This window comes from Ambystoma mexicanum, chromosome 12 (assembly GCF_040938575.1).
Source record: "Ambystoma mexicanum isolate Mex_15411 chromosome 12, UKY_AmexF1_1, whole genome shotgun sequence".
NCBI lineage: Eukaryota > Metazoa > Chordata > Amphibia > Caudata > Ambystomatidae > Ambystoma > Ambystoma mexicanum.
In genome coordinates this window covers 10,874,064-10,888,117 of record NC_090936.1, presented here as the reverse complement: position 1 = coordinate 10,888,117, position 14,054 = coordinate 10,874,064, and the positions used below count along the sequence as shown (strand labels likewise).

The 14,054-nt window shown below is 44.4% G+C and overlaps 1 protein-coding gene across 7 annotated transcripts in view; it reads left to right on the top strand.

The window, feature by feature from the left end:
- The window catches only part of CACNA2D1 (calcium voltage-gated channel auxiliary subunit alpha2delta 1), a 1,412,752-nt gene that overhangs the window by 170,971 nt on the left and 1,227,727 nt on the right, over positions 1–14,054 (top strand). The window lies entirely within an intron of this gene.

Genomic DNA, 14,054 nt, shown 5'->3' with positions numbered 1-14,054 from the left:
ATATTCACTTACTGGTCATATATTCACGGGTGCAAACTTTTAAAGAGTTTGGCACACGCGGCTTAACCAAAGCGCGTGGTCCATGGCAAATAATTTAATCTCACTGCTCAGTGCCTAAAAACATTGTGAGTTCTGCAATATTTTATACATAACAATACCACTGTCAAACAGGACAAAATCAGTTTGTGATTGATGAAGGTCTTTGAGGGATGGGTTGCAAGTGTATTAATATATATAGAGTGGCCGTGCTCACAGGCCATGGCCGAAGACCATGCTAGTGGCCTCGAAGGGTTCTAAAAATCTATGAAATAACAAAGCCCTTGGAATTCAAGGTAAATGGATTAGTTGCAAGGATGTTAAAGTGAGAAATGAACGCAACAAAACCCCTGAAATTCAGCTAAAGCCACCATAACTTCACGCCCACTGTTGCGCAGCCTATGACCACAATGATGACATCGAAGTTCACATCACTGATGACATCACTAATTACATGTTGTATGAGAACACTGATGACATTACAAATCACATCACTGATGCCATCCCTGGTGACTGCACTAATTACATTGTATATAACAGATTACATCAGTAATTGAATTAGACATAACATAATTTATGTTAGCTCATGAAAACGTTGATTACCTTAACAACAATCTAGGCAGTGGACTTGGCCATGACAAAGGTTGGGGTCACTGACTAGCACCAAAGGCCATAAATAGTGGTTGTTAGTGTTAAAAAAGTTCCAACGTGCATGGCTAAAAGCCATGCCTAGTAGTCCTTCGCTGTTTTAAAATAGACATTGGGCAACGTTGAAAACTGTAGTCAGTGGCCATGGCCAAAGGCCATAGCTAGTGCCCATTAACATGTTAGAATATACAGTCGGCACAGCCAAAGGCCGTGACCACTGGTTAGTATTGTGTTGAAGACCATGGCTAGTTACTGTTGTATACTACACAATGGACATTGCCAAGAGATGTACAAACTGCTCCAGGCCAAAGGCCATGGCTAGTGGCCCATTTATATGTTGGAAAATATAGTGGGTACAGTCAAAGATTGTGGCCACTGGCCAGTATTGTGCTAAAGTCCATGGCTAGTGCCTGGCCAGTGTATATAATAGACAGTGGACACGGTTGAAAGCTGCCTCCACTGGTAAAAGACAACATCTATGGTTTTTAGCCTGTCTGTTTTAAAATATTCAGTGTTTGCACATGGGTGAAGGTTGTCACCACTGTCCACAGCTGAAGGCCATGACTAGTACCCATGCGTGTGTTAAAATATATGTGGCCATGCACACTGACCATGGCTGAAGGCCATTCTTAATGCCAGTTACTAATGTAATGTAATGAGTGATGTCATCAGTGATGTGATCTGTGATGTCATCACTGTGGTCATAGGCTGCGCAACAGGGGTGTTGAGTTAAGGTGGCTTTAGCTGAATTTAAGGGGGTTTGTTGCATTAAATTCTCACCTTAATGTCCCTGCAACTAAAGATTTTTCCTTGAATATATTTCACTGAAAAAACCCAAGTTAAAGAGATGTTAAGGTGAATATTTAACATGGGAAAACCATTGCAATTTGGCAGACAATTCAGGCAAAGCCACCTTAACTACTCACCCCCGTTGCTCAGCGTATGACCACAATGATGACATCACTGATGGCATCAGACATAAATCCTATCTTACTTGACTTTTAAAGCACTGATTACATTAATTACATTTTCAACTTTTGGGATTATTTTCTTTTACATAATATATATAAAAATGTTCAAAGTGCATTTTATTTTGCTGTAATTTCTTTAAATTGACCGTATGGCTACAATTTGATATGCATGAAAAAATGAGTGCAAAAATAAGTAGTAAAGTATGGAAAGATGAAGTTCCTTTGTTATGTCATCGGTTAGGGTGGAATAAAAAATCATAATTTAGAAAATAAATAATTGAAAGTAATATAAATCCAATTCCATGTATAAAAGTACATATTCACATTCTAAGCTACATTACTTTTGTATAAATGTAATTAGGTAGTATTAATATGCTTAGAATGTGTAATATATCACAATACATAAGTGCATGTACTATGTTTTACATGTGTTATGTTTAACGCTTCTCATTTAGAAAATAATACATTTAGATACTGTTTCTTTAGTAATAAGCACACTAGAAAATATAAATCTGTACATTTAGCATTCTCCTAACTATCAGGATTCCTCATGTTTCTATTTATTGCTACTATAATTGTTTACTACTGATTGTAATATCTAAAGTACATTTGCCACAATTGGGTACATTCTATGCAATGGACTATTTTAATTGCTTGCTGTTAAATGAAATTAAAGATATTTCTAAAATATTATATATTTATATTGGAAATGTCATCCTTTAATAAATACTTCAAATGAATGCTCCAAAGGTACTCATATCATACATTGTACCCATATGGTGTTCTATGTCATGTTCGTCTAGTTAAAGAAAACCGAAAAAAAACATTTGTACCAAGAGAGGGATCCACACATATTTTAACATACATAACGAGCAACCTCATATCTGATGTCATTAGCAATGTCAAATATGATGTAATTAGTGATGTCACCAGTGATGTAATCTCTGATGTCATCATTGTGGTAAGTGCAACAGAGGAAAAGTAGTTAAGGTAGCTTTGCCTGAATTGCCTGTGGAATTTCAAGGGTTTTATTTTAAGTAACATGTTCACCTTAATGTCTCGTTAACTAAGGTTATTTCAGTGAATATACATTATATATAGAAAATTAGATGGGGCAGTTATCAAGTTGAGCTAACTACCCGTTCTGTTTAACTGGAATTGCATAATCGACTTGACAAACTTATTCACTTGGAGGGTTCATGCATGGATATACGCTACTGACCTCAGCCCAAGGACAAACAAAAACAAGGAGACAGTAATTAGCAGCGATCCATGCAAATCTTAACTCTGGGGGTCAAAGTTAATCAAAGTCTAACACCAGTTGGTTATTCAATAGTTCTTGAACCACCCTTTTTGTAATTGCACATAGTAAATATGCACACCCAGACAAATGTTAGGTTTAGATACACATAAGCAGCCTAATGTTAGGTTTACACACATACACATAACCATCCGACACTTGTTTCGACCTTTACGAGGTACTCATCAGGGCTGATATCACGTCACAAAGTAAAGTTGTTTTACAGAAACAAAGTCTATGTCAAGGAGGAAAGTTATCTTCTCTCACATTGTTATAGTGAAAAACCACGGGTGGTGTTCAAATTAAGTTCTGTTCAGAAAACCTGTACCCAAATAACTTCCTTGTTTGTTTCTCAAATTGAGACACAAATAGCCATCAACTCCAGCTCCCAACTTCTATTTTTCGTAGACTGTTTGATAATTGTAAAATCTATGAAGAGAAATCTATGAAGATCCATGCAGTCTTTGTCAATTTGAAGACTGCCTTTGACAGCGTGCCAAGGGAAGGGCTGTGGGCTGTACTGTCAAATGTGGGTTTGCCGACTGGCATTTTGAACGCAATACAGTCCCTGTATAATAGTAATGGAGCCGTTATTAGATGTTCTTTCTTCGTAAGGGGTCAAATCTCTGCTAGAGTAAACATTGAGGCTGGAGTATTGAGGCTGGAGTTAGGCAGGGCTGTGTTCTTGCCCCTATTTTAGTTTTGCCTCTTTATTAACAGGGTGATTGACCTGCCGTTGCCTGAACACACAGATGCTCCCTCCCTGGCATTGGAGAAAATGCCCATTCCTTTATTTGACAGGGGCCTTGCTTGAGCGCTTGCCCTATTGAGCTTACTGCAAGTTTTGATCACATGGGGATTTGTCTGATGACAAACTGCGATTGGTCTTATCAGGTGAAGTGGGCCGGCCTAACGCTGACTAGGAATTGCGCAGCTATATCTAGATTTATACAGGCCAATGGAGGGGGGGTCCGGTCAGTGTAACTCTGCAAATATATAAGAGCCAGGCGTAGCTGGCAGCGTTCTATGGAGCTGAATTGTGGGGTTCCTGCAACTTGCCGGGTCTCCAGGTTGTGGAGTAGAAATTCTATAAATCGGATTTGGGGCTCCCCGTAAATGCGCCAAATAATAATAATAACTTAGCATTTATACAGCGCTATGAACCCTCAGGGACCTGAGCGCTGCTTATTATTACCCACAGTGTGAGGTGCTCATTTATCAACCTGGGAAGGATGAAAGGCTGAGTTTGGCCCTGCCGGGATTCGAACCTGCATCAGAAGACTCTGCACGGATAGACCAGCTGTTCTGGTATTGTGGGATCTGGGTGTGCAGAGCATCAGCTTTATTTCACAGATGAGGCCGGTGTTCCTTTGGGCTGGGTTGTGGTCGAATAGCAAACTGGCTAACTACAGAAGAGCGGTCAGGGATGTATTAGCCTCTCTGGCAGGTCCACATTTGCCCTGGTTCCGGGTCACACGTATGGAGTTTACCGCAGTTAGGGATCGAAGGCTACTGGCTACAACCTGATTCTATACCAGGGAACTTCAAATAATTATTTAAGATGGCCCTTAGGGGTAGATGGGAGAGAGTCCTCAGAGCGCCTTACCTATCCAGGAAACAATCCCCTGGTTTTGAATTCTACCTGGATAATATGCCGTATAAACAAATGAGGGTGCTGCATATAAAGACGCGTATTGACATTTTACCACTGGCCTCTCAAAAGCATATTTGGAACGCGTCTCATCCACCCGCTTGTCCATTTTTCCCAAGCGAAGTTGAAAATATTACGCACTTTTTCCTTATATGACTTGGTGTCAGAAATACAAAATGTATCCCTTAAATAAAAAATGCATCGTGAATGATATACATAAGTGAAGTGATGTTCATCATTGTTTTCCGCTAATGTAAATTTACACCCGGGGTAGGATTTAAAACAGCAATAGGGAGTGTCACCGGACATCAAACAGGCAAGACATGAGCACAGGGACAAGCGTATCCCAGAATGCATCCTGCCATGATTCAGGGAGGAGCCCAGAGGTGCAGCAACCGATTTGGGCAGCATGCCCCCGGCGCACAGAATGTTCCGGAGCTAGAGCATGAAAGGCCAGGCTATTAAGTAAGTCTATGCAAAAGGGACGAGCATACTCGTCCTCGGCACTTAAGGGGTTAAACTAGATGCACGTTTGTGAATAACGCCACCTGCAGGCTGCAGCATTATTGTGCAATTGTGCATGCATATTGCACACTCAGTGCCATGGTGTGTAATTGGCTAGATATAGGTTTGCTCCCGGAGATTCCTCTAGTGATGGCTGAAAGGACGGCCAGCTCCTGCGCGTGCTGGCGCGTGTCATGGAGCTCTTTTTAGAAACTTTGCATGCTAGCTCTTGGTAAAAAGTGTAGCTCTGTGCTGATGCATTACATGAGATTACCATTTCCACCCCTGCATCTTGTTTTGAACTGCTTTTCCACCTGCCCAGTCTATTGTGATAATGCTACAGGGGAGAACATGTAGGACTAGTTTTGAAATAGACTTTAGTGTTTAGCTTATGTTGCAAAATGTTCCCTATTGTTAGCTTTGGCTGTAAGGTGGCACTCGTGCGAATACACATTGGAATAAAGCTATGAGGGTGGGAACATGTGAGGAGCAAGACATAGCATGTGGGTGTTTGGTTGTTTACCTGCCTATGGCCTACCCTTAGCCATACTACACACTTTGGCAGGGGTCTGCAATCATCGGCTCTCCAGATGTTTTGGGCCACAACTCTCATCGCCCTAGCCAGCATAGTCAATGGTGAGGGATCTTTGGGGTTGTAGTTCAAAGCATATGGAGAGCCAAAGGTTGTAGACCCCTGCCCTATGGCCATATCCCCATAATACATGCCCCTCTGCATTCAAAACAAACTCTCAAGCAATTTCTGTGAGCTAGCCCCACCAAGTACTAACATCAAACCTTCGCCTACCAGTGCTATTTTTAAGCAGCCTGCTGAATTAATGACTTAATTGCAGCTCTAAATATTCTACTGGTTAAATACATTTGTCTTTACCAAGTGAGCCCTCAGCCACTCAACTAATAACGGCTCTTGCACTGAAGTCAACTTAAAAACAAGCATTGACAAAGCAACAGCTCGAGCTTTAGTATCGGTATCGGGTCGTCCTTTCCAGAGCACTGCTAGCCCATTCCCAGGTGTTCACAGCATTTGCCAGCTGCTGGCTTCTTATCACCGGGTAGTACCATTATGGCAGTGCCCGGCACATGCCGAATCCATTGCATACTCTTAATATTGACATTTTGATGATATGATATGATAGGTTATTTATAACGTGCTTAATACCCAGAGGTTTCTCAACGCAGACCCGGGGATAGAACCTGTGTTGCTCCGCGTCGTCTTGCTTCCAAGGCGAGGACGCTGAGCTATCCTCCTGGCACAAAATGTTGGCCATCCCTTTTGTTTCGTTTGTTGAATTACATCAAATTTCTAAACAACGATTGAAATCTAATGCCTCCTTTTTTTGGACATCTGTCATTTGTGTCTGTTTGATATAAAAATACTTTTATATTACGGAAAAAGTCTGACTTTTTATGATCATGTGGATGGATGTCTGATGCATTGCTGGAATCTGGGGTGCAAACAGGGTACTCCTCCTCTGTGTGTTTGGCAGTGATTTGAGAGCGTTTATGTACACACATTACAGGTTTCGTCCTTCTATTTGTCAAGTGCTGTATTATAGAACCGAAATAGTTTTAGGCAGTAGGCATACACGTCGGCGCTCCATTAGCTGTAAGATATATATTCGTGTTCCTTTTGCCTGGGTAGCAACCGTTTCCCTTTGCTGAGCAGTTTGCACGCATGCGCATCGCCTGCATTTTTAATTAGGGCAGCTGGAAACCTCTGTGTGAAAATACTGTTCTCTCCCCCTTGCTTCCAGCTGATTTCACTATTATTTACACTCCTCACAAAAGGATGTGCCCACGTCGTTTAAACACTTGTAAGGCTGCCCGCGCTTGCAGCAGACACGCTGCAGGGACTAGTTGGTTTCTAAACATTCTTTTTTAAAATAACTATTTAGTCTAGGAAAGACCTCGGTAAGTTTAGAATAAGCTCTCCATGACTTCCTCTCCCAGAGCTCGCTCTACTGGTGACTTATGAGGAATGTGTAGCATAGCAATAATTAAGATTCAGGCAGTGGTCGACACATTGTGGTGGCCCCGCCCTGGGGGGAGGTGGGAGGGGGAAGGCACTGATTAAAGGGGTTGGGAGACTTGCCTGGCTTTCACACACTGACACTGGGGCCCCCTCGTATAGTCTGCGGGGAGGGGGAGCAGTGGGGGTGAAGTCAGACCAATGGACACTGTTCCAGGAAATGGACACTGCTTGGCAGTAACCTGGGTGTTTTTGCCTCAGCTGCACCTGAACACGTGATCTGCGGCGTCAAGCAAAACACAGTGTTGCTCATTGGATGTCAAAGGTCGAGCCAGTGTTAAACCGCCGCTACTTTGTCATACATTGTATCTGATGCAAGGAGACAGAGTGCTGACTGCCTTCAAAAAGGTGTAACCCTAACAAACTAAATTAAAACGAAGAACTTGCGTGATTAATTCTTCCACATTCAACTCCTATGATTCTGCAAACTGTCTTCACCCTAAATACTTGCAGTATCTTACAGCTGATGAAAGCCGAGGAACCGGGAGGAAAATGAAATGCATAGACTCACAAACCTTTCACCGTTGTGGTGAGGCTAGCCTGAACACCCTCACAAGGCTTTCTTTAAGGAAATACTAATGCATGAATAGTTCTAGCAATACCCCCTTTACTGGCGTGAGATCCCCTCACGCAGCACAGACGGACCTTGCCGGGTGCCTCCTGCCACACTCCAAGCACATCACTTGAACAATATCTTTTGATATTATGGCAATTTATACTCAGGAAGGTTGAAAGGCAGAGTAGCACTGCCTGGATTAAAACAGTAAACTTGCAGTCTGCATCATTTTTCAACATGCTTAGTTACAGTCCATGCCCTGGCTACTGTGAGGAGGATGTGGCCGACAGCATTCACGCAAGGACGACGCGCAGACATGTTCTTATTTGAAGAACTTTAGTCACACTAACTTTCTTCCCACTGACTCCTCCTCTTCCTCTCTCATGTGACATACCCTTAAGGGGCACGCTCCACACCTCCCCCACACATAACTCCTTACGTCCATCTCATAATTCTTCAATAAGTCTGCTGGTTCTTTTGACGTTTCTCTTCGGTCGATCATTTTTCGCAGCCTTTTCCTCCGGGGATACTGACTCTCCTTGTTTTACATCTTCCTTTCCTCCTTCTGTCACTTCCTGGATGTCTCGTACCCCATTGTGCTTTTGGTGTGTGTCACTTTCGCTGCCGGATTTGAGGTGCTTGAAGAACGACGCGTTTTTTGTTACTTCCTTCTTGCCATTTGTAGCATTGATCCTTGTCCCTTTTATGTCCGTTACCCACAGTGGTGTGCTCTCATAACTCGAATCTGTCTTTCTTTGCATCCGTTGCTTCACTAAAATGTCATCCCCTTCATTAAAGACCTTCATCGTCGCTTTCCTCGCCCGGTCGGTTAGCTCCTTAGCTAGTTCCTTGCCTCAGGAATATTTTCCTCATATTTCAGCTTCAAAAATTCCCACTTTTCCTATCGGGGTCTGGCTCACTTTTTCTGCTTGTGATAATCTCGTCTTCACGTGGTAGGCCCTCATCAGATTACCAGGCAGTACTCCTGTTGCAGTGTACGCCATGTTTCTGTAGTGCTGCAGCATTTTGTATAGTGCTTGTTGCATCAACAGTCCCTCTATTTCTGCTTTCTGTATCATCCTCCTTATAGATTACATAAGTCGTCCTGCCGTGCCGTTCGCCTGAGTTGTGGCACTCCTATCCATTCAGTGGCAGCCCATTGTCCTTTTTTATGGTGTGTGGAATGCCCCATTCGCTGAAGATTTCATCGATTACCTGGGAGAATGCTGTGGATGCAGCCTTCTTCGAGAAAGGAAGTCTTGAAAACTCCTACATGATCACTAGTAGGTAGTCTCCCATCTCCAGTGGACTGTAAAAGTCCATTGCAACCTTTTACCAGACCCTCTCAGGGATGTCCACTGCTTGTAGCGGTAGTGGAGGGTCGGTCTTGGCCGTACATCGGTAAGGGAAGCACTTCCAGACCTCCTCCTCCACCATGACATCCATGAACGGGAACCACACCTGTATGAACATCTTCGTGGATTTCGTCTTCACCCCCCAGTGTCCCTGATGAGCGAGCAGCATTAGGCACCTTTGCAGGGCGAACGGTGCGGCTAAACGTCATCCTCTCAGTATCACTCCCTGCTCCAATACAGTGAGCTCAGTCCATGTTTTCGCCATTCTTTTGATTCTGCTTGTTGGCTCCCCTGTGACATGGGAATTGGCGCTTGTAGTTCCTCCACTTGTTGCTGTTAGTGAGCCCCTCGGCCATGCTGATAAATGGGTCAATACATGACTACTACACCAGTTTGTCCACCGTCAAGGTTGGTGGCAGGGCTTGTGCAGCGACATACCAGAGGTATTCAACATTGCCTTCCCTCAGTGATCATTTTAGTTTGGGTTTCGTAAGAAATAGTCTGCAGGGTTGTTGTCACCTCCCGGGCTGTGGACAATGTCATATTCATATTCCTAGAGGCGAATTCCCCACCTCTTAATCCTAGGCATCATCTTTGTCCTTGGATTTCCAAACAGTGACAGGAGGGCTTATGATAAACAAGCATGAAAATGAATTGGTGGAAATACTCGCATTCCCATTGTGAGGAAATCATGGTGGCAACAAGTAAGTCAGACGCAAGTCATCACAGTTCAAAGGTGTTTATTGAACAATGAAATGCTGTAAGCAGGTTGGAAAACACCCAATCTAAACCTAAATCTAAGATGGGAGCAAGCGTCGACCATCAAATGAAAAATAAGGCAGTCCTAGTGGCATTGTGTCAAAAAAAGGGCCTATAGTAAGAAACCTGATGCCAAACCTCACAACTAATACAAAAAAGGGTGTGGGATAGTTCTCAAGATAAGAAAGAAGTGTTCATAAATAATATGTCAGGATGTGGTAGCCTGGGACTCCCTTCCCCACATTTTGAGCATGGGGTAAGGTGGGACCTTGGAGCACAGTACAGTCTCAGGCTTCTCCAGCACGAGACGACAGTTCTAATGGCGGCTTTCAGGACTGTCGATGGCCAAGTCTTGTTTCACTTGAAAGTCTCTTGCCTTTGAGGGCCTGGAATGTTCAGCTAACAAAACAAAAGTTCCTTTAAGAAATGAAAGTTTGTTTACCATGTTCGATGGGTGATGTGTTCACCCCTGGGTCCCCCTCTTCGGGGCGCTGACCCTCCTTAATTGTTTACTACAATTTAATGTAGGTTGATGACTTCACCCCTGGGTCCCCCTCTTCTGGGCGCTGACCCTTCTCAACTTTCAGCCACTGTTCACATAGGGTGATGGCTTCACCCCTGGATTTCCCTCGGTCGGGCTCGGACCCTTCTCTTTTACTCGCTTCAAAATTGGTGGGTCACTTCCCTTTCTTTCATATAGTTTGTAGATCAAAGTCTTTCGATTGTACGGGGGTTTGGCTTCACCCTCAGTATGACCCTCTTTGACCTATTCTGCTGGCCTTCCTACGGCCTTCTGGTTTCTGTAGTTTCTCTCATATTGGGCTTGATCAGAGTCTCCTGAGTTAACACCCACTTGGTGCCGGTTTGCCTCTGCAGCTGGTCTCCTCTTTTAACACTTTAACATTTCATTCACAGTTCCTTGAACTTGGTTCACACTTGCCATTTTACGATTCTCTCACTCAACACAGCCTGTTCTTATCGGTTCTCCCCTCGACTCACTTGCTGTGATTAAAGACTTGGCTTTTGGCTTCACTGGAGTCAAGTCCGTTACCACGGTCGTGGGATCTTTTTTTGCTCCTCCTTATCAGCGTAGGCTTGCCCCGTGTACCATTGACATCTGCTGCAAGACACTTGTGCTATTGTTTGCGGTCTTACGCTATCTTCCACGAAGGTTCTGTGGGCCTGAGACGCAAACAGAAGTTCACTTCTCACCTCGATACCCTCTCGATTCCTGCTGCCTTTCTCCTTCTCTTGAACTGCTGAGCCTGATTAGCCGTCTTGCTGTGCTGTCTGCCGTGCTCGCCTTGCTTGTCCTGTGCTCTCTTACTCCACCTTTTATCTCTGTGGGGAAAAGGAAGGGCTGTCAGGTATGTGTGATTGAAATGAATTGCCTGACTTTGCCTGGCCCTTGTGTCGGGACATGTCAGGTAAACAAGTGCATTACAAGTCTGCTGTCTGTCAAAATGTAAGGAAGTGTTCAGGGTGGAAAAGGAGGGTGGTAAAGTTCCTCGGTGTCCTACAGGGTAGGATGCAGAAAAGCTATTGTTGGCTTGTTCTACGGGATATGATGGGGAAGGTTTGCGAAAGGGCTGAGGATGACCGGGATGGATAACAGAACATAGGGGATTGTGGGAACGGTAGTATTTTGTCATAGTAGATTGAGGTTCTGAAAGATGACAACCAGAGGGACGGGATTGGTAGGGTTTGTGAAGCAAATGAGAGTAACTGGTATCATGGAGTGAACAGAGGGGATTATGGGAATCATAGTTTTCTGTAAATACAGTATACTGGGTTTTCGGGGAAGAATAATTAGAGGGACGGGAGTAAGAAGGGCAGTGACCAGGAGTATTCGGGTAGGGAACAGGCAAACAGGGATGCTGGGATGGATAGTCTTGGGTGCAAGCAGGTTTGAAAGCATAGGGGATTTTTTCTATGCAGACATGTCATTGGCTCTAAGTAGAAGAGATTTAATGGGAGGAGGTGAGGCAAATGTGTTATAGCCTATAACGGCTTCAGAGATATTAGTTGCCTCTCCTTCTTCCTCAGCATAGTACCGTGTCTCACCTGGGCATTGCCCTGAACATAAACCCTGGGTTCCCCTATCCAGGTGATCCTCCCTCGCTCAACCACCCCCATGGTTGGGATCTGAGAGCACCAGCCCTCCCCTGGTCACCTGAATAAGGGTTTCCCGAGGTCTACTTGGGAGAACACCCTCAGGTTTCACACACCATACTGCAGTCAAGTTTTCCTTTTCTGCCTGCAAGTAAGCGCATTCTGTTTGGGACAGTGCCCAGCTGGCGTATCCCCCACAAAACATACTACTGCCCCAGGCTGTTCACGTTGGGCCAGGATGGCCCCCAGTCCTATGGAGCTAGCATCAACCACAATGTTTGTATGGCATGTCAGGTAGAAATAAGCTAAATGGGTTGCACCCGCTAGCTCCCTCTTAATGGTGTCAAACGCCTTTTGACATTCATGTGAGCAATGAATTCCTCAACAGTATCCATAAGGGCTCAGTGCTTATTGTGTTTCTCCTAAGGTTGCAGTCACAATACCCTGCCATTCCTAGAAACAATCTCACATGACCTGCCTGTGTCGGTGTGGGAGTTGAGTGATGGTGCATACTTTTTCTCGTTCTGGTTGCATGCCCGGTCGGGAGAAAATATGGCCATAGAAGTGCAGTTTGTCCTTGCTGATGTTGCACTTTTCATAGTTCGTTGCGGTTCCTTCTGGCCTTACTCAGGGTCATGGGTGTAATTTTAGGGGGGGGACAAGGGGTGTTTGCTCCCCCCCACTTTCATGGCACACCATTTTGTCCCCATTCATTTGGCCGGGGCCCTTTTTCTTCAGATATCATGTCCCCCCCAACATTTTCTGAAAAGCTACTCCATTGCTCAGGGTGTCCCGCACAGCTAGGGGGACACGTTCATGTTCTTTCTGAGATTTCCCATATACTAGGATATCATCAGTACTTATCGTCTGTTGCAAACAAATAGTTGCAGCTTGGACTGTTGCTAACTGTTTAATCTCAAACAAAAGAATCATCAGAAGAAGCCAATTACATGGGCGGGGGCACAAACAACAAAAAAAGCACCACTGAATTCTTCTAGGAACCTATAACGCACCACTCCGACGGCCTGCAGACATGACTACCCGCACACATCAGAATACAGCAAGGACAAAATGGGCTTGTGCTGTTTCTCATAAATCTCTTCCTACTTAGACAAGACTATGCCCGAACACCTCTGACAGCAGAATGCAGTGAAGACCCATGACAATTTCAGGCACGATGAACACATAGCAAATCTCTAGCAGTCACACCCTCTCCTGACGACTCTCGGCACCCACACACATGCCTGACCGCATGGGTTGCTCTCCACCAGAGCCTGGCCAGCCCGGCTAAGCCTTATTTGGCCAAATGCACACATGCATCCTATTCTTAATCCATGACCTCGAACACTCTGGACTTCGGTCCTCCGAGGGAATACCCACTACCCATTGAGACTAAAATAATGGTAAAAGGCACTATATAAATGGCAAGTACAATACAATGTTGCATGCAACTAAACTCACAACATAAACAAGGAGGAGGTTATAACCCTCCACATGACTACCAGGTAGATACTACGTAGTCCCAGAAAATATGAAACACAGCAAAATATGTGCTGCGCAACTGCGCATGTGGTAGAAAATACAGGTTTGGCTTAGTTTATAGAGATCTACACACAGCATGACGACAGACCGCTCAGCTATGCAAATTCCCATTGTCACTGCTTGTTCAGGGTAGGACTACAGACTGATTTTATCTGCGAAGCAAGCTAGAGTGGCGGGTCATTGTGTTGCAAGCAAATGTTTCCAAGTAAATTGCCATGGGATACCAATGACTTTTATGCTTGTTTTTTTTTTTCCTTCTCATAAATAGATTGTCTTTTAAGCAGCTGCCTCAGAAAAGCTGCTGCTATATGCAAAGCTTTAATCAAAATGTCAGAAGACCCTGAGCGCCATTCGCGCGTGCTTGATCTGAAAAGCAACTCCCGCTTTACACATCAAAATTGCCAGCACTGGTTCCATCCGCCATTAACCCCCAATAAGCAAAGATTGATGAGTGGGGTGACACAACCCGCTGTTGGGGGCAGAGATCAGTCACGCACACGCACACTGAGTGCGTGATGTCTTGATCGCCATGTACGCCTCTCTCGGGAGTTGGCGGGCAATTACAAATGGCGG